Here is a 19,307-nt window from a genome sequence, read left to right on the forward strand (position 1 = left end):
CAGAACAACTCAAACCCACAGAATTAAATCTAGATTGCATGGAACAAGCTGCAACTGATCGGATCCTGGGCACACAGATCAAGAACGCTCGCCAACAGAATATCCAACTATATCGAGTTGTCAAAGCAGGCCAACTCCTTCAGCAGGGCAAGTGGCTCACCAGGGAACAAGTTCAATAAAAGTTTCCTCATCTCATGGAGGAACTCAATGCAATGGGGACCATTGCTTCTTAAGGGGGGAGGAATGATCCAGGTGGATATTGGTGGCCACCTGCCAAGTCCACCTGGACCCCCACCATTGTTTCTCTCAGCATTTTCAGTTTCCTTAATTGTAGCACAACTTACTATTTTTAGCAGTTTTTTCGGGTCCTGAACTTCTGGAGCCGTTTTGAGGCCCTAAACGACGTTTTTTGGGAAATTTGGGGGCAACATGCGTCCATGGACCCATGTTGCCCTTCCCAAAGTGGTAGTGCTCGGATAGATCTTTCTAACGAGCTATTGTACGCGTCAAACGAAGATCGTATGCCAAAGTTACGACCCCGGGAAGTTGATGTACCAATTTACCCAAACGGGGCCCACAGTTTGGCGTTTCATCTCCTAGGGTTAGGTTTTGGAATGTTAAGGGTTTTCTATTGTTTCTCAACAATAAATAGGCCTTTGAGCCTCATTGTAACACAGTTCAGAGGCATGTAGCCACCACATCTCTTCTCAGAGATAAGCTACCATCGCCCTAGCTGGTTTATTTCCATTTATGGTTGTAAGCATATTTCAGTATTTTCCATTAATGAAATGAAGTATTATTTCCGCTGCATCTTTGTGTATATGGTTATCTCTATAATTTGTTGCGTTCCTGTTTAAATCCGAATCACTCAATGTGTTAACAACAAAACATATGTCTGGATGAGAGTTCACCAAGAACATCATAACTCCTATGAGTTGACGATACTCAAAAGAATTTCCTAATTCAGGTTCAGAAGCACTACCACATAACTTCTTAAAGTTAAGTTCCATCGGAGTAGTCACAGGCTTGCAGTCCACCATCCCAAATCTTTCCAATATCTTCACAACATATTTTCCTTGAGAGAGGAAAATTTCACCTGGATTTTTCCAGACCTCCATTCCCAGGAAACAGTGCATTGTTCCTTGGTCCTTCATCTCAAATTCAGAAGCCAACTCCCTCTTACATTTCTGAATGAGAGAGTTTTCACCTGTCATAAAGAGGTCGTCCACATAAAGTACCAGAATGAGAGGTTTATCATTTTCAACCTTAAAGTAAAGGTTTGGATCGAATTCACTTCTAGTGAATCCCAGCTTCATTAGATAGCTATCGATCCTCTCATACCAAGTCAGAGGTGCTTTCTTCAATCCATAGAGATATTTCTTCAACTTGCAAACATGAGATTTCTGATCATGAACATCAAACCCCTCGGGTTGTTCCACAAAGACTTCCTATTTGATTGAACCATGCAAGAAAGCGGTCTTGACATCAAGCTGATGTAGGTTCCATCCTTGCAAGGGAGCGAGGGCTAAGATTGAGTGGATGGTGGTGCATCAGGAAACAGGTGAGAATATATCATCGTAATCTACACCCTCTTTTTAAGAGAAGCCTCAAGAAAGAAAGAAACCCTTGAACTTTTCTGCATTTCCATCAACTCCATGCTTGATTTTGTAGAGCCACTTAGAGGTGACAACCAATTTTCCTTGGGGTCTAGGGACCACATCGCAGATATCATTCTTCATAATTGACTCGTATTCTTCATTCATAGCATCCTTCCATACTTTATGCTTCACGACTTCTTCGAATCATGAAGGCTTATTTTGAATGATAGTTCTCGTGGTGGTCAAATATCCTTGATACCTATTCGACTTCTTTCTTTCATGGAAAGTCCCCCTTGGTGTAATGTGTCTCTCAGAATCTTCGAGAGTCTCCCTAAGCCATGAGGGTCTCCTTTTGGAGGAGGAGGACTGATGAGGAGGAGGATCAATAGGATCCATAGGCTTATCTACATCAAGCATCATTTCATCTTCTTTTGCAACTTGATTTCCGGTGTTAGCTATTGTTGGAAATAATACTGAGAGGGGGGGGGGGGGGGGTGAATCAGTATTATCAGATCAATCAAACTTTTTCAATGCTCAGAAACATATACGCTACTTCAGTTAAGTGAACCAGCGTGTACACGCTACTGTGACTAAATAAAACAGCGTATAAGAGGAAAACTCATAATTTAGTTAGCTTATTCTTCAGTTAAGTGCATCAGGACATTATTCACCACATTAACAGTAAACAGGTGCAGTATAACAGAACAGATCAAAAGCCACACACATGAACACCAAGATATAAGGTGGAAACCCAATGTGGGTGAAAACCACCTGCTGCAAGTTGTCTCTATCTTTCTTTAATATGAAACTTCAGTTTACAATCTTTTTGTACTGGTGCAGCCTTATACCAGTACGCAGGCTACAACCTGCAGAAGGCTACAACCTTCTCTCGTTCTCCAAACTTCCTTGGAAGGGAGCTCCAACCCCCTTTGCTCTTGTACTAGCCAAGATACTAGTACGTAGGTGCTGACCTACAATCTTCTTTCTTTCAGGTACCACTTTTCATACATTTTCAGACTGGATATTACAATCTGAAGACCATAATTCATTCACCTTTCATAATAGATCATTGAAGCATAAAACAACCAAACTTTGAATCGCTGAACCACTGAACCCTGTCAATCACCAGTTACCAGAACACAGAGCAGACTACAGAACTTTGCAATAACAGTCAGACCCAACTGTAAACCCAAAATCAAGCTTCAAAATATATACGCTACTTCAATGAGCAAAACCCGCGTATACACGCGCTTTTACCGAAGACAACCTGCGTACAGATCTAAAAATAAACTCTCTCAATTTGCAGCTGTACCAGACATCAGTTAGACCCAGAACATAACATTGCGACAGTATGCAGATACGCATAATCAACCATATCATGATAGTGCATTTCAAACCATTAGATCCCAATCTATCCTTAGATCTAGTCTTCCATCAACCAATGTGATCTCTCCTTGGCTTAGATCAAGCAACCCAGAACCTGCATATCAGATCTCTTTCTTTTTAGATATTCAAGCCGTTTCGAAAGATGATTTTGCCTAATGATCTTCTTCTCCTTATATAGCCTTAGGCCTTGCTCAATACCAAGAGCCAAAACCATAGAAATCCAAAACCATCAACTGCAAAACTAGAGATCTACACGACTGTCGAGGTACTTTGGTCCAAAGACATGGGCATAAGTACCGAGGACTAACTACCATGGACCAAAAGGAAACTTCCCGACATATACGCACTTTTCTTTTCATGCATCTGCGTGTATACGCGCCTTATTATATAGCTCTCCTGCGTATACGCGACTTAGTATGCATATCACCAGCGTGTATACGCAAATTGGACTTAATTAACCTGCGTATATGAGATTTCTCTTCATTCTGTAGACTGAACGGAGATCTGTCATCAAAGAGAGTTGCCATCAAGGACAACACCTGTATCATAGCGCCATACCTGAGCCAAAATGCCAACAATCTCCCCCTTTGGACTTGATGGCAACCTTATCCTTAGAATCATTCTCCCCCTTTGTCATCAAGGGCAAAGGGCTGTGCTCCCCCTGAGAACATGCTGATACCTCTGCTTGGCTGTGCTGAAACATGCTCCCCCTGACTGTAGGCAAGATCTGCAAAAGATAATCTTCAACAAGAACCAAGACTTATACACCATAAGGGACCTTTCTATCACCAAAAGACTCACTACATACATCCATACTCCCTACCAAGAGGGGACACATCAGAAACAATCAATTATATTACATCATTCATCCCAGGCATAGTGGGGAAACCAACATAGGCCGTTACATGACCTTGACACCATAAGAGAGATATCACAAGAGAGATACATGACATAGAGACAACAGATCTAGACCAAGACTTATGAAAGTCACCAGCAGCATATGGTAAACATCTTTTTAGATCAGCAACCAGGATTTCTTTCTGAGCTCCTTTTCCTGAAATCAACAATCAAAACATCAGAATGCCAACAATGCTTTATGAGACTTTTAAGTTGCTCCCCCTGAACCTGTGCCTGAAGAATTCTGACATACCCATTGCTGTTCAGAACTCCAGAGTTTGCCCTTGCTGTTCAGAACTTCATATACGCGATTTCTCCTGCATGAAACTGCGTATGTACGCGGATATACTTTCTGCAACAAGCGTCCAACAGACACGCGACTTACCCCTCATAAATCGGCGTATATACGCGGATATCCCTTCCGTAACCTGCGTATACCAACTTTTCTGTAAACAAACTTCAACAGCAGGATGAAGCATCAACTACTCCCAGCTTTTGTCTGAGATATTCAAAAGTTTCCCTGGGCAGTGGTTTTGTGAGAATATCAGCAACTTGTTCCTTAGAAGGAACATACTCCAACTTGACCTTCTGCTCAAGCACTTGTTCCCGAAGAAAATGGTACTTGATTGGTATGTGCTTGGTCTTTGAGTGCATGACTGGATTCTTTGAAATGCTGATTGCACTTGTATTATCACATAAGATAGAGACGGGTGGAGTGCAAGTGATTTGAAAGTCCTGCAAGGTCTGCATCATCCAAAGAAGTTGTGTGCAACAAGATGCTGCAGCCACATATTCTGCTTCAGCTGTAGATAAGGCAATCGAACTCTGTTTCTTGCTGAACCAAGATACTAATCTAGAACCCATGAAGAAAGCACCACCACTTGTGCTTTTCCTATCATCCACACTTCCAGCCCAATCTGCATCTGTGTAAGCATGAAGAGTGAGATCTGTATTTCTAGGATACCATAAGCCATAGTTTTGGGTCCCTTGAAGATATTTGAAGATTCTTTTGACTGCCTGAAGATGAGTTTCCTTTGGGTTGGCTTGAAATCTTCCAACCATTCCTACTGCATGTGTAATATCTGGTCGAGTACCTGTCAAATAAAACAAACTCCCAATCATGGATCTATAAGTGGGTTGGTGAACTGCTGCTGATTCATCATTTGCACTGAGGCTGCATCCTGTAACCATGGGTGTACATACTGGTTTTGACTCTTCCATGCCATACTTCTTCAAGATCTGCTTGAGGTATTTGGTTTGAGACAAGAAGATACCTCCTTCATTTTGTTGGATTTGCAATCCAAGAAAATATGTCAATTCTCCAAGAAGTGACATTTCGAATTCTTTCTGCATAACCAAGGCAAAGTTTTGACTCATAGTCTCTTCATTGCTGCCAAAGATAATATCATCTACATAAACAACAAGAATTAGCAATTTGTTATTTTCAACTTTTATATAGAGATTGCTATCTGCTGATCCTTTTGAAAAGCCTTGTTGGTGAAGATATTTGTCCAACCGATAGTACCAAGCCCTTGGAGCTTGTTTGAGTCCATAGAGAGCCTTTTTCAATCTGCATACAAGGTTTGGATCATTCCCAAGAATGAAACCATCTGGCTGCTCAATATATACTTCTTCTTCTAAGTCTCCATTCAGAAAGGCTGATTTCACGTCCATTTGAAAAACCTTGAAGTTTTGAAAGCTTGAGAGAGCAAGGAACATTCGGATGGCTTCAAGTCTTGCCACAGGAGCAAAGGTCTCTTCAAAATCTATTCCTTCTTGCTGTGCATACCCTTTACAAACAAGTCTGGCCTTGTTTCTAATTACTTCTCCATTTTCATTTAATTTATTCTTGAAGACCCATTTTGTTCCTATTACATTCTTATCTTTTGGTCTAGGAACTAATTCCCAAGTGTTGTTCTTTTCGATTTGCTCAAGTTCTTCATCCATTGCTTTGACCCAACATTCATCTTTGCATGCCTCTTTCACATTTTGTGGTTCAGTGGAGGAGAGTAATGCCAAGTAGCTTGAAGCTTCTGCAAGTGTCCTTCTTGTTTGTACTCCTGCTTCTTTCTGCCCCACAATCTGAGTTTCTGGATGATTCTTTTGAACATATCTGGATGGAGTCTTCTCTTCTATTCTTGTCTGCTCCTCTGGTTCTTCTTGAGATTCTTCTTCTTCTTGAGGTTCTTCTTCTTCATCATTCTGCCTTTGAGAGTAGCCTTCATCTTCTTCAATGTCTTCATGATGAACTTGCCTAGGAATATATCCCTTCTCATCAACCACTACATCAATACTGTCAACAATTCTGCCAAGTCTTTTATTGTAGCACTTGTATGCTTTGCTATGTGGAGAATAACCAAGAAGAATGCCCTCATCTGCTCTTGGTTCAAGTTTGCCAAGTTGCTCATCAGTATTCTTAATATAACATTTGCTCCCAAAGATTTTGAAGTGCTTCACGGAAGGAGTTTTACCACTCCAAAGCTCATGAGGTGTTTGAGTGTTGTTTACTCGGACATTTGTTTTGTTAAGAATAATAACAGCAGCATGTGCAGCTTCACCCCAGAAGGTTGCAGGAGTACCTGATTCATCGAGCATAGCACGAGCCATTTGTTGGATAGTTCTGTTCATTCTTTCCACAACCCCATTTTGCTGAGGAGTTCTAGCTGTAGAGAATTCTCTTCTTATCCCATGTTCATCGCAGAAATCGAAAAATTCATTTGAGGTGAACTCCCCACCTCTGTCAGATCTGAGGCACTTAATTTTGTGTCCTGATTCATTTTCAACCAATGCTTTGAAGGATTTGAATTTTTCGAATGCTTCATCTTTGTGCTTCATAAGCCCTAACCAAACAAACCTTGAGAAATCATCAATGAATAATATCAGATATTCTTCTCCTCGAGGTGTCCTTTTCCTAAATGGACCACATACATCTGTATGGACTAGCTCAAGAGGCAAGCTAGCTGATCCTTCCTTCTCTGAAAGTTAGTTCTGGTTTGCTTTCCAAACTGACAAGATTTGCATATGGTGTTGTCTGGAATTTTGATATCTGGAAGATCGCGAACTGCCTGATATTTGCATGCTTTCCTTATTTGTGAGAAGCTTAGATGTCCCAACCTTCGATGCCATAACCAGTGCTCTTCATCCTTGCTAAGATAGCATTGTTGTTGTCCTTCTTCAAATATGTACAGATTATTTGGAGTTCTTTTGCCTTTGAGAACTGTTTTACCTGTATCAAGATCACGAACAAGACATCCATTCGATCTGAAAATAACCTCGGTTTTTTTATCACACATCTGGCTGACACTTAGTAGATTATGCTTCAATCCATCAACATACAAAACATTTCCAGCCTTGACCTTTTCTTTCAAAGGAGCAATACCTTTTCCTTTTATAGTTGCAGGAGTATCATTTCCAAAAGAAACTTTCTTTCCCTTTTCTAAAGTAGAATAAGATTCAAGTTTTTCTTTATCACCTGTCATATGTTTCGAACATCCACTGTCAATGTACCATAGATTTTCCTGTCCTTCTGCATAAAATGCTATCCCACATCTTTCTGTTTGAGGTTCCTTTATTCTCCATGTTTTGGTGCTTGTGGCTTGTTCCTTTTTCTCCTGAAACCTGCTCCTGCATTCAGAGTCTTCATGACCAAAATTATTGCAAATAGAACATTCAACTTCATTTTCAAGAACCGAAAAGTTGTTATAGGTCCTTTTTGTAATCCCTGTCATACTTCTTTGTTTTTGAGCTTCCCTAGTCATGATTGTTTTATATGCAACACATTGAGCTGCTTTGTGACCAAAGTTATGGCAAGAAAAGCATTGTCCATTGAAGAAGCTTCTGCGGTTATTGAATCTACCAGCCAACTGATTGTAATTTCTATTTTCATCTATTCTTGAACCAAACTGAGAAGATTTTACCTGTGGCTGGTTGTAGCTTTTGTTCACCCTTAAGATGGATTGTCCCTGATAGTTTCTGTTTGTAATTCGTCCCTGCTTTACCTGATTATCTTCATTGTTCTTCTGCTCATTTCTTCTTGCTGCATCAAGATAACTTTTTGAGGTGGATGCTTGAGAGGTTTCTCCATTATAGCCCAAACCTGTCTTGTTTAGAGGAGACCGCTGCACAGTGATAATCTCATCCAAAGTTTTAGATCCTTTGACAAACTTAAGATTAATAGCTTTTGTTTTCTCAATTTCTTTTCTGAGACCAACAATTTCACCTTCTAGTTTTTCAAGATGTTTTTCCTTTTCATCAATTTGAAATTGCAAAGTATCAATGATCACATTCTTTTCTTCTATGCATCTCTTGAGTCTAGTAATTTCATTATAGAGATTATCCACATCTACAGCATCCTCATAATCATCATCTTCAAATGCCATTAACAACTTATATTTATTACCTTGTTCATCTTCATCACTGTTTGATAAGCCATCACTATCTTCATGGGTGTAGTAGCTTTTCTTATTTGCACTTTGTTTCTTGTTCCATCTAGCAGGTTCTTTTCCTTTATCCTTATAAGGACATTTTGCAGCATAATGACCTACTCTTCCACAAGCAAAGCATTTGAAAGGTAGCTTACCTCTGAACCTTCCAGAACCCCTTTGAAGATTTCTGACAAAATTTGATTCTTCTTCCTCTTCTTCTGGAACATGGCTTGCTTCATAGTAATCTTCTTTTCCTGATGCCTTAAAAGCAGCTTCCCTTCTGTCTGATGGACCTCCCTTTCTCATTTCATAAGCAGTTAGAATTCCATGTAGCTGAGACATAGTGAGAACACGGAGATTTTCCTTTTCTTCTATTGCAGATACTTTAGATTCAAACTTGGGGGATAATGATCTTAGAATCTTTTGAACTACTATAGTCTCTTTTATTTCTTCACCCAAATTTTTCATACAATTAACAATCTCATCTACCCGAAGAAAATAATTAGCCACACTTTCATCATTATACATCTTGAGAGTCTCATATTGAATCCTGAGAGTTTGAAGTTTAGCTTGTTTTACCTGTTCATCTCCTTCATAGCTAGTGATCATTTTGTCCCATATCTCTTTTGCTGATTTGAAGTGCATGACCTTCATGAATTCTGTTTGGGATATACTTCCTAATAGAGTACTGACTGCTTTTGCATTTGTTTCATACTGCTTTTTCTCAGCTGGATCTGTAGGAGTAGCTGAAGGAAAAGCATAGCCTGTTTCTACAATGTTCCAAACTTCTGTACCAAGAGATTGAAGATATGCAGTAACTCTTACCTTCCAATAGTTGAAATTTGTCCCATCAAAAATCGGTGGCCTGATTGATGCTTCTTTCTCGTAGTTGCTCATGATGAATGATCTACCTTCAAGCGATCAAGCTTCTCTGAAGGACCTGCTCTGATACCAATTGTTGGAAATAATACTGAGAGGGGGGGGGGGGGGGTGAATCAGTATTATCAGATCAATCAAACTTTTTCAATGCTCAGAAACATATATGCTACTTCAGTTAAGTGAACCAGCGTGTACACGCTACTGTGACTAAATAAAACAGCGTATAAGAGGAAAACTCATAATTTAGTTAGCTTATTCTTCAGTTAAGTGCATCAGGACATTATTCACCACATTAACAGTAAACAGGTGCAGTATAACAGAACAGATCAAAAGCCACACACATGAACACCAAGATATAAGGTGGAAACCCAATATGGGTGAAAACCACCTGCTGCAAGTTGTCTATATCTTTCTTTAATATGAAACTTCAGTTTACAATCTTTTTGTACTGGTGCAGCCTTATACCAGTACGCAGGCTACAACCTGCAGAAGGCTACAACCTTCTCTCGTTCTCCAAACTTCCTTGGAAGGGAGCTCCAACCCCCTTTGCTCTTGTACTAGCCAAGATACTAGTATGTAGGTGCTGACCTGCAATCTTCTTTCTTTCAGGTACCACTTTTCATACATTTTCAGACTGGATATTACAATCTGAAGACCATAATTCATTCACCTTTCATAATAGATCATTGAAGCATAAAACAACCAAACTTTGAATCGCTGAACCACTGAACCCTGTCAATCACCAGTTACCAGAACACAGAGAAGACTACAGAATTTTTCAATAACAGTCAGACCCAACTGTAAACCCAAAATCAAGCTTCAAAATATATACGCTACTTCAATGAGCAAAACCCACGTATACACGCGCTTTTACCGAAGACAACCTGCGTACAGATCTAAAAATAAACTCTCTCAATTTGCAGCTGTACCAGACATCAGTTAGACCCAGAACATAACATTGCGACAGTATGCAGATACGCATAATCAACCATATCATGATAGTGCATTTCAAACCATTAGATCCCGATCTATCCTTAGATCTAGTCTTCCATCAACCAATGTGATCTCTCCTTGGCTTAGATCAAGCAACCCAGAACCTGCATATCAGATCTCTTTCTTTTTAGATATTCAAGCCGTTTCGAAAGATGATTTTTCCTAATGATCTTCTTCTCCTTATATAGCCTTAGGCCTTGCTCAATACCAAGAGCCAAAACCATAGAAATCCAAAACCATCAACTTCAAAACTAGAGATCTACACGACTGTCGAGGTACTTTGGTCCAAAGACATGGGCACAAGTACCGAGGACTAACTACCATGGACCAAAAGGAAACTTCCCGACATATACGCACTTTTCTGTTCATGCATCTGCGTGGATACGCGCCTTATTATATAGCTCTCCTGCATATACGCGACTTAGTATGCATATCACCAGCGTGTATACGCAAATTGGACTTAATTAACCTGCGTATATGAGATTTCTCTTCATTCTGTAGACTGAACGGAGATCTGTCATCAAAGAGAGTTGCCATCAAGGACAACACCTGTATCATAGCGCCATACCTGAGCCAAAATGCCAACATCTTTGTCCTTCCTTAGGATAGGAAGGTTGTTGATCTTCCTGAGGGCCATATCTTCATTGAAGGTGACATCATGACTTATCTCAAATTCCTTTTGACCAACCACATAAATTCTATATCCCTTAGAATTTTCACTATAACCCACAAAGATTCCTTTCTTCCTAGATGCACCCAATTTTATTATTTTCTCTTTCAGCACATGAAAATATACGAGACTTCCAAAAATTCTAAAATGAGAGACATTGGGTTTCTTACTAGTGAATATTTCTTGAGGAGTCTTGGAGTCTAATGCTTGATGAGCGCATAGGTTTTTAACATACACGTGGTATTTTTAGCTTCAGCCCATAGGAACTTCAGAAGGCCTTGATAATTTTCCTCCTAGTTAATTCCATTTCTACTATCCCAATGCTTCTAGAATTCCTTCTCCAAAGTGATCTCTTAAATATCTTGGAGGGAAATTGTTTACTTGATTGGAACCCATAGATTACAATTTGATTAGGAGAAAGGAATGAGAAAGATTCATATTCTTCAATAGTTTCCACAAGTTAAAATCATATCGAACAATTGCCTTTTTGTTTAATTGATACGACAATCACTCAAGCATTTTCTAGGATTTTGAGACCTTTTAAAACGAATTTTTTTTTCTTCTGATAGTTATGTTCTCAATTAAAGAAATTAAAGAAAAGGTGAAAATGATGCAATTGAAGGATTTTTTGTTTTAGTGCCTAAGAATGCCTTGCTAATGTGAAGGGATAGGTATTTTCTTGACTCAAGATTAGTCACATTTGACTTCCTAGCATTTCTTTTAATTTCATTTTTGTTGTGTTTATATTGTTATCCTTGAAGTTGATGATCTATTGTGTGTGTAATAGGAAGTACTGGCTACTTGCACTCTCAAAGGTGATATTGATGGATGACTAACTTTAAATGTCCCTACTTGACACTTTAGTATTACATGATCATGCAAAGAAATTATTAATCAATATTAAAGGGAAGATGATTAACGTGCAGTGTTTCTTGGCTTGTCATATAATTACTGCATTTTTGGCCCCCAATAATATATTTGAGGCTAATTTTTGGTTGTTACTTGTGGAGCTTCCCTTTGGCTCAAAAAAACATCGAGGATAAATGTCCATTGCATTGGCAATGGACATCATCAAAGAGGAATTCACCAAAAGTAGTAGAGGACATGGGAGCAATTGGTACAATGAGCAAATAACTGCTAGAGAAACACCGAGGCACCATAATTTCTTGTGTATTTAGATTCACTCGAAATTAACTAGTCACAAAAAGTACCTTTTTTTATATTTTCATGTATACAAAAATACTAAAAACACAATTTTAGACTAATTATTCAAACTAATAATTATCTAATAGTCATAATTTATAATTAAATAGTATAATATGATTAATATTATAGGAAAAAACTATACGGTCTGACTCTGAGGGGCATTGTAACAATATATGTACACTTCTCATTGTATTAGACAATCATCTCTCAGAGTGTGATATCCGTCCAATGAAGTGTACTCCTAGAGGCCATTGTGGGATTGAAATTTTTTCTTTCAGTGGACAAGTGCCGATATATTTTCTTAGTCCTTAGTGTTCCTCTTTCCTAAGGTTTTGACACTACTCACATCTAGCACCTTCATTCAACCAAGTGAGGTACTTATCTTGGAAAGTTGAATCATCTTTTCTGCACAATCCTATATGATGTTGGATCAATCTCATGATCCTAAAAACATAGGTCATAATAGTGAGGAACTTTTACTGTGGGCAAAAGAATATCCAAATTTAAGGAACATGACTCTTTTAGAGCAAACAATAAGGATATTTTTACACTGATATTTTTTTTTCCATTTTTTTTCACAAGTTATCTATTAGAATTCAAGCTTATGTGATTCATATTTTGAATCTTAGAAACCTTTTCAGAAGAAATAACATTGGAAGACTATTGCCTGATATTTTTAACATGTAACTTAGTTGGTATGATTGTGCCTAAGGTTTTGATGAATGTTGAATACTAAGTTCCTAAGGTTTTATTTTCTATGGTGACGTTTTATTTGCTTTCTTTATACAGGTCATCTAGTTGCGTAATGGCCACTGTTAAATGATGAGGTATATCTCGTATAAATATTTTATAGTATACTTTATTTTATATTCAAGTATTAATCGTATTTCATGTCTTATACATTGCATTGTATCTTCTTTCATTTTCAGGAGAGGAACTCAATATTGATGGTAAGAAGCAGCAATTGAAGAAAGAAGAGAACAATAACACTTCAACGACAAATACAAAATAAGAGAGAGAAGAGAATCTGTCTAGTGATACCGTTAGAGCCAATATCTTGCATAAGACACACTCATAGAGACTGATGGTCAAACCTTTAGAGTTGTTGAATTCACTTTCAATGCTTTGGCAACGCAATGATAATGTTTTGAAATGATGAAAAAATATTTCATGTGTAAATTGTAGTCCAACCGATATTAAGTTGGAAACTCATATTGTAATACTTGATATTTTATATAATAAAATTTATATGGTTGAATTTTTTTTATTTGCACTTGATATTATTTAGTCTTGTAATTAACATATGTAACTTTTCGTTATCATATTAGATAAACATGCACATTGTATGGCATTTTTTTAAAATTTAGTCACAAAATCATACTAATTAATTTATGTTAATTAATAATGAACACATAAAATCAATCTAAAACTACTATATTAGTAGTTTATATTAATTAATGATGAACACAAATAAAATGAATATATGACTAAATTAGTTGTTTATAATGATTATGAATGAAATTAAATGAAATGAATAGAAACTACTAAATTAGTCATTTATATAATGAATATGAAAATACCAAAAAAAGATAAATGACTACTGCAAATGATAATTTTTTTATTAAAATGATGACTAAATTTTGCATATATACGACTATTAGTAGCTAATTTACAGTATCTTATAACACAACTAAAATTTATTCATATTTCTTTGGTCATTAATTGGTTCCAAATTATGACTAAAATTTGCATATGTATGACTATTAGTAGCTAATTTACAGTATCTTATAACACCACCAACATTTTGGTCATGAATTGGTTTCCTCGAGGATTCATATAGTAATATATTTTGTTGTATATTTGGTCATTAATTGCGACAATTAATGACTAAACCAATAAAAAATTAATGACTAAATATACTACTAGATGGTAAAATTGAGGAAACCAATTAATGACTAACTAAAAATGACTAAAAGTTAGTCACGTTATAAGATACTGTAAATTAGCTACTATTGGTCACCGATTGAAAACTGGTTATTTATATGCAAATTTTAATTGTTTTTTAATAACTAATTAGTCATTTTGTACTAGTGGATGGGGGGAGAGAGGGAGCGAGAGGTAGGAAGAGAGAGGAGAGACGAAAGAGGAGAGAGAGAGAGAGAGAGAGATTTGGAGTGGGAGAGAGAGGGAGGAAAGAATGAAGACATAGAGAGAGAGAAGTGGAGAGAGATATGAGTGAGAAGGGAGAGATGGAGAGAGAGTGAGGGGGAGAGGAGAGGAGGGAAGAGAAAGAAGATAAGAAGATAGAAATATGGAGAGAAGGGGAATAGAGAGAGCTGGAGACATAGAGATGGAGAAGGACAAGGAGGGGGGGGGAGAGTGATAGAGCTGGATGGAAGATAGAGAGAGAGAGAGAGAGAGAGAGAGAGAGTGAGTGATTTGTGGGGAGAGATAAAGGGAGGTGGGAGATGAGGGATAGAGAGGAAGGAAGATAGAGATGAGGAGAGAGAGATGGAATTGGAGGGGGTAGGAGAGGGAGGGAACAAGAAAAACATAGAGGGAGAAAGGTGGAGAGAGGGAGGGAGTGACAAGGGATTCATGGAGAGAGAGAGAGGGAGAGAGGAGAGCGGGAGGGAATAGAGAGAAGGATATAGATAGAGAGGGAGAGAAGGGGAAGAGAGAGATAGACAGAGAAGGGGAAGAGAGGGACAGAGTGTGTGTGTGTATGTTTGTGGGGTGATATAGAGAGAGGGAATAACAAAGAGACACAAATATAAATATAGATATTATATAGTATTATATAACCAACATAGATCCATATTAACCCTATAACTATCAAGTGCCGAGAGGGATCCAATCTCTCGAGGTGAAAACATTTCCTCAAGTTTTGCACTAGAAAAAAAGATTTTCACCTCAAGAGATTGGACCCCTCTCAACGCTTGATAGATCTGGGGTTAAGATGGATGTAGGTCAGTTAATATGAAATTAAAGTAGTTTTTATTTGATATTATAGTCTTAAAAAATAAAATTTCCCTTTAAATTACTTTCAAATTATAACTAGATTCAATGAATAGATTTTTAAAAAATACATAATTTTTTTTATTAAAAAATATATTTTCAAAATTACAAATTATTAGAGATACATAGTGCAAAGTTGGCTCACCTATACACCATGTGAGGATGAAGAAGTGCTTAAGGAAGGATAACTTTTCAACCAATCTTTAACAACCTTTCAATCCCCTATCACTTGTAAGTTTAGATTGCTTGACACAATTAAGATGACTAACATAAAAACCCGATTCATATTATTGTAGTACTTGTTAGGTAGTTGTATTTTTGTTCTTAGACTAAATTAGCCATTCATGTTAATCATTTTTTGTTGTATTAATTATTAGCTAGTCAAATATTTTAACACATGACTAAATTAGTGATTTATGCTAGTCTTTTTTAGTTCGGTCACTTAAGATTGCTCATTTTTGGTAGTATTTCACTTCGAAAAGTTGTGGTGACTAATTTGTTTAGTCACCTAGTCACTAATTGTTCATTTTCTACTAGTGTTGTCCAAATAATACATGAAAAACTTCATATTCACATCTTCATGAACAATATCCTAGTGCTCCATGCATTCATGGAAGTCCTTAAGGTGTTGGGTTGGTCTTTCATCTACTCTTCCACTAAAGGTAGGAAAATAGGTATACCATTCTTGAAATGGAGGTAAATGATGAGTATATCCAACAACAAAAGAAAAATATAGTGGGAAAAATGTGTTGGCCAAGAATGCAGGAAGAGCCATTTTTAAAACCCCTTTAGGTGAGAGATCTCAACTCGCACACTTCCTTCACTCACCATACAAAGGAATGCACAAATTATACCCAAGGAAATACATTTTGATTCATTCCTTGGAAACGACACCAGAAGTTTTTGTCGCTCCTATAGACAACCCTCGGGTTGAGAAGAAAGGTCAGAGCATAGGACATCATAACATATTTCAAGGATATATCTTTTCTACTCAAGAATTAGATATAAAGTGAATAAATATAGTTTGATTACTCTACACAGAGTCAAATCCAATTTACACATGGATAGTATTTCATTCCCAAGACTTAATGTTCAGTTATGGTGGCCTATACATATAGAGTGCAGTTTCATTTGTCATTGCAATATAGGTTAAAGAGGAAATACAAGAGGAGAAACCCAGTGCAGAGGGTTGGAAGGACACAAAATCCTATGCACTAAATCCCAATAGAATCATGAAGAAGATAAAAGAAATGAGGTTTAGAAACCATTGAGTGCATTTTAAGGCCTTCAATCCAACACATTACATGTACCATTTGCCTTAACACAACATAGGTAAATATGTTATATAAGATCGAATTCCAACATCTACAATTACAAAATTGATGACAAGAAAGAAACACATATGTGTTATAGACATTTTTGGGCACTGCAACCCCAAGCATGAAATGTCCATAAACCAAGGGCTCCTAAGTCCCTAAAGGTGTTGTTCTAACCCCTAAAGGAACAAGGTCAACTGAGTATAGCTTCTCCCAGAAGTTCTCCATGAAAAACTGCTCAGAATTGGTCAAAACAGGATCATTTCAGCTGCTCCATAGGCAAAGTGTGTTGCATCTCACCTAAACACACTGTGTGGGTTTGTTACATTTCAAAAATCCCTTCTATGGGGTGCGATGGGTGAGAAATGACAAATGGCAGTGTCATTCTGCGAGGTGGAGAGGCAATGGAAGCTTCCAGAAACTTCTCCTCTGACACTTGCCTCTCTAAATTCGACCAAGGATGAGTAAGAGATCATCAATCTCCAAGTAGAAGAAAGAACTATCAGAGGGAAGACACTAATCAAATCACAAGCTGACTCATCTCCCTTACAGATATCTATATATGGATCCCTCATCCTAGAGATCCAGAGGCTGGAATTTTGCATATTGTAAGGAGTTGTTGTTGGTTTCTTGAGACAAACATCTGATTGTTGGGTGATCTAAGCTTTGTATGAGGTGAAGAGGGGCTTCCTTGCTGAGAGGATGATGCTGGGTCAGAACAACTGGTTGTAACTCCCCTTGGCTCTTTCTTGTTTATCCATAAAAGCTATTCAAGTTTTCCTCCATACTCTTGTGTTATGTTTGCTGCATTTGTATGGTCAATTTACATCTGATCCTAGATTGTTTATGATTATAGATCCATGTTCTCGTATAGTGCTATGCTACTGTGATCTTACAGGTACTTTGTGAGGCTGGGCGTGAAAGGGAACAAGTAGCGAAAGACTATCAAGAAAGAGAAGAATCAAACCAGGAGATTAGCGCAAGACAGAGGTTGGTCTTCTTTGTTCTTCTCTATCTATACTTCATAAAGGAAAAACGAGAGTAGCTTTACTTTGTTTGTTTCTAAGGAAGCTATCACACCTTAGTGGGATAAGCAGTTCCGAGTAGACGCTTTTCCCTGTAACAAAATGGCGACTCCGCTAGGGACGAATTAGTTTGTTTGTTTATCTTCCTTGTTGTCTATTTCATAAACTTACAGACGGAGTCTGAAGTCGTGCCAGGTAGCTTTCGAACTGCATTTTCTATGCAAATGCAAAGTAGATAAATGTTGCTTCAGTCAATCTCCGGGATCTGTTTATGATTTAAACAACTGATTCACAAACTCTCTAATTGCCCCTTGTGGTAGCTCTTAGATCCTCCTTAGATCTACCCTTGATTGTTGCATTACTGATTACCATTTGCTCGGCCAAAACCCATGAACTGAACTACAAACTGTGACCCGGAACCCAAGCAAAGTATCGTCTCTAGTCTAGCGCAGGTACTGTTCTGAGAATCTGAAATTCAGTGCACTTCTCGAGTGTAGTAGGTGCCCTGCATTTCAAATTCCCTGTGTTACAGGTGCGCTGATCAGACTAGGCATTGTGTAGTTTTGGTTTCTGTGATTCATTCTTTCCAGTTCTATTCATGAATTTTGCTGCCTGTGATCAGTATATCTCTGTTTGAAACCCCTTTTCCTTGTTGATATTCCGCCTCCTTTGTACAAAAAAACTGTAAATGTTTTTGTGTGTTTGTTGAGTCATTTTTAGTTCTCCTTTGCAAAAAGTAACATAATCGCACTGTGGTCCTTTGATTTGAAAGTGTCGCAAGTGTCATTTTCAATCATAGGAAAGAATTTGATTGCTGTAGATAGTCGATTATCCTGTTACTATTGTTTTTGGTATGAATTTGTAATTTTTCTAGTGTCGAAAACAAGTATTCATTTCCAAATCGTAAAGTGTTGTGATTGCCTCCATTTTTGATTTCGAAAAGAAGCTTGTTGATAACTGTCGCTTGAAAAGTAATTCAGATTTGTGCATCAACTTTCTTTTTTTCATTTACATACTAAGAAAGTCGAAAACAAATACATGCATGTTCATTTGCATTTAGACAGTCTGATTGGTTTGATTTAGGAAAGTGCATTTAGAGTGTGCTCTTTGCTCTTTGTGAAAGGATTCTGTCTTTCTTTCCTTAGTAGCTAGGATTTTCATTGCACAAAGAAGATAAAAAGATTGTTTATCATCTTAGATTGCATTTTAGGAATTACATCTACATATCGCGGTGAACCTAAAAGGCAAACTTCATAAACAAGATCAACTATAAAATAAATTCAATGAATCTAACAACGCTTTGGAACCTAAGGCACAACATTTAGAAGTCTAGGCTAGAGACGTATTCCGGCATCGTAAAGCCTGGTAACTATTGTTCTCACTGATGGTTGGGTGATTCCTCCACTTTGAGACGATAAGTACCAGTACGGACTTGTGCTCCCACATACCGTCAAGTGTATTTTGGGAGACCACAATAGGCTTGATCCTTTATCCATAGGAAGCCGTGTCTGCCACCCTATCGATCGCAATGCACTGAACACAGCATTCAGGAAGATTGACTGTCGTACCGTAAAAAGTATTCTGCAGTTTTGCGATTGGTTTGGTAATCCCTCTACCTAGATTTCCAGAGCATTCCCTTTCGTTCCTTTTCAGAATCTTTAACGGAAAAGGTCCATCTGAGCACTTGTCACTTCAGGCTCATTAAAAAATCGAAGGCGACTAGAGTCATCTTTTGTTTTTTCTCGACTCTTAAAAATTGAAAAAACAAGTTGTGTCAAATCGTCTAAAATTTATTTTAAACGGAATAATCATCATCCTTTCCTACGTTGATCTTAGGTTGAATAAAATGGAGTCCACCAACCAAGGAGTTCCCCTTGGAGGAAATCCTAGTCCCT

The sequence above is a fragment of the Pinus tabuliformis genome, chromosome 4_1, assembly GCF_031772625.1.
Source record: "Pinus tabuliformis cultivar Carrire ecotype Pingquan chromosome 4_1, CPIR1, whole genome shotgun sequence".
NCBI classification, from domain to species: Eukaryota; Viridiplantae; Streptophyta; class Pinopsida; order Pinales; family Pinaceae; genus Pinus; species Pinus tabuliformis.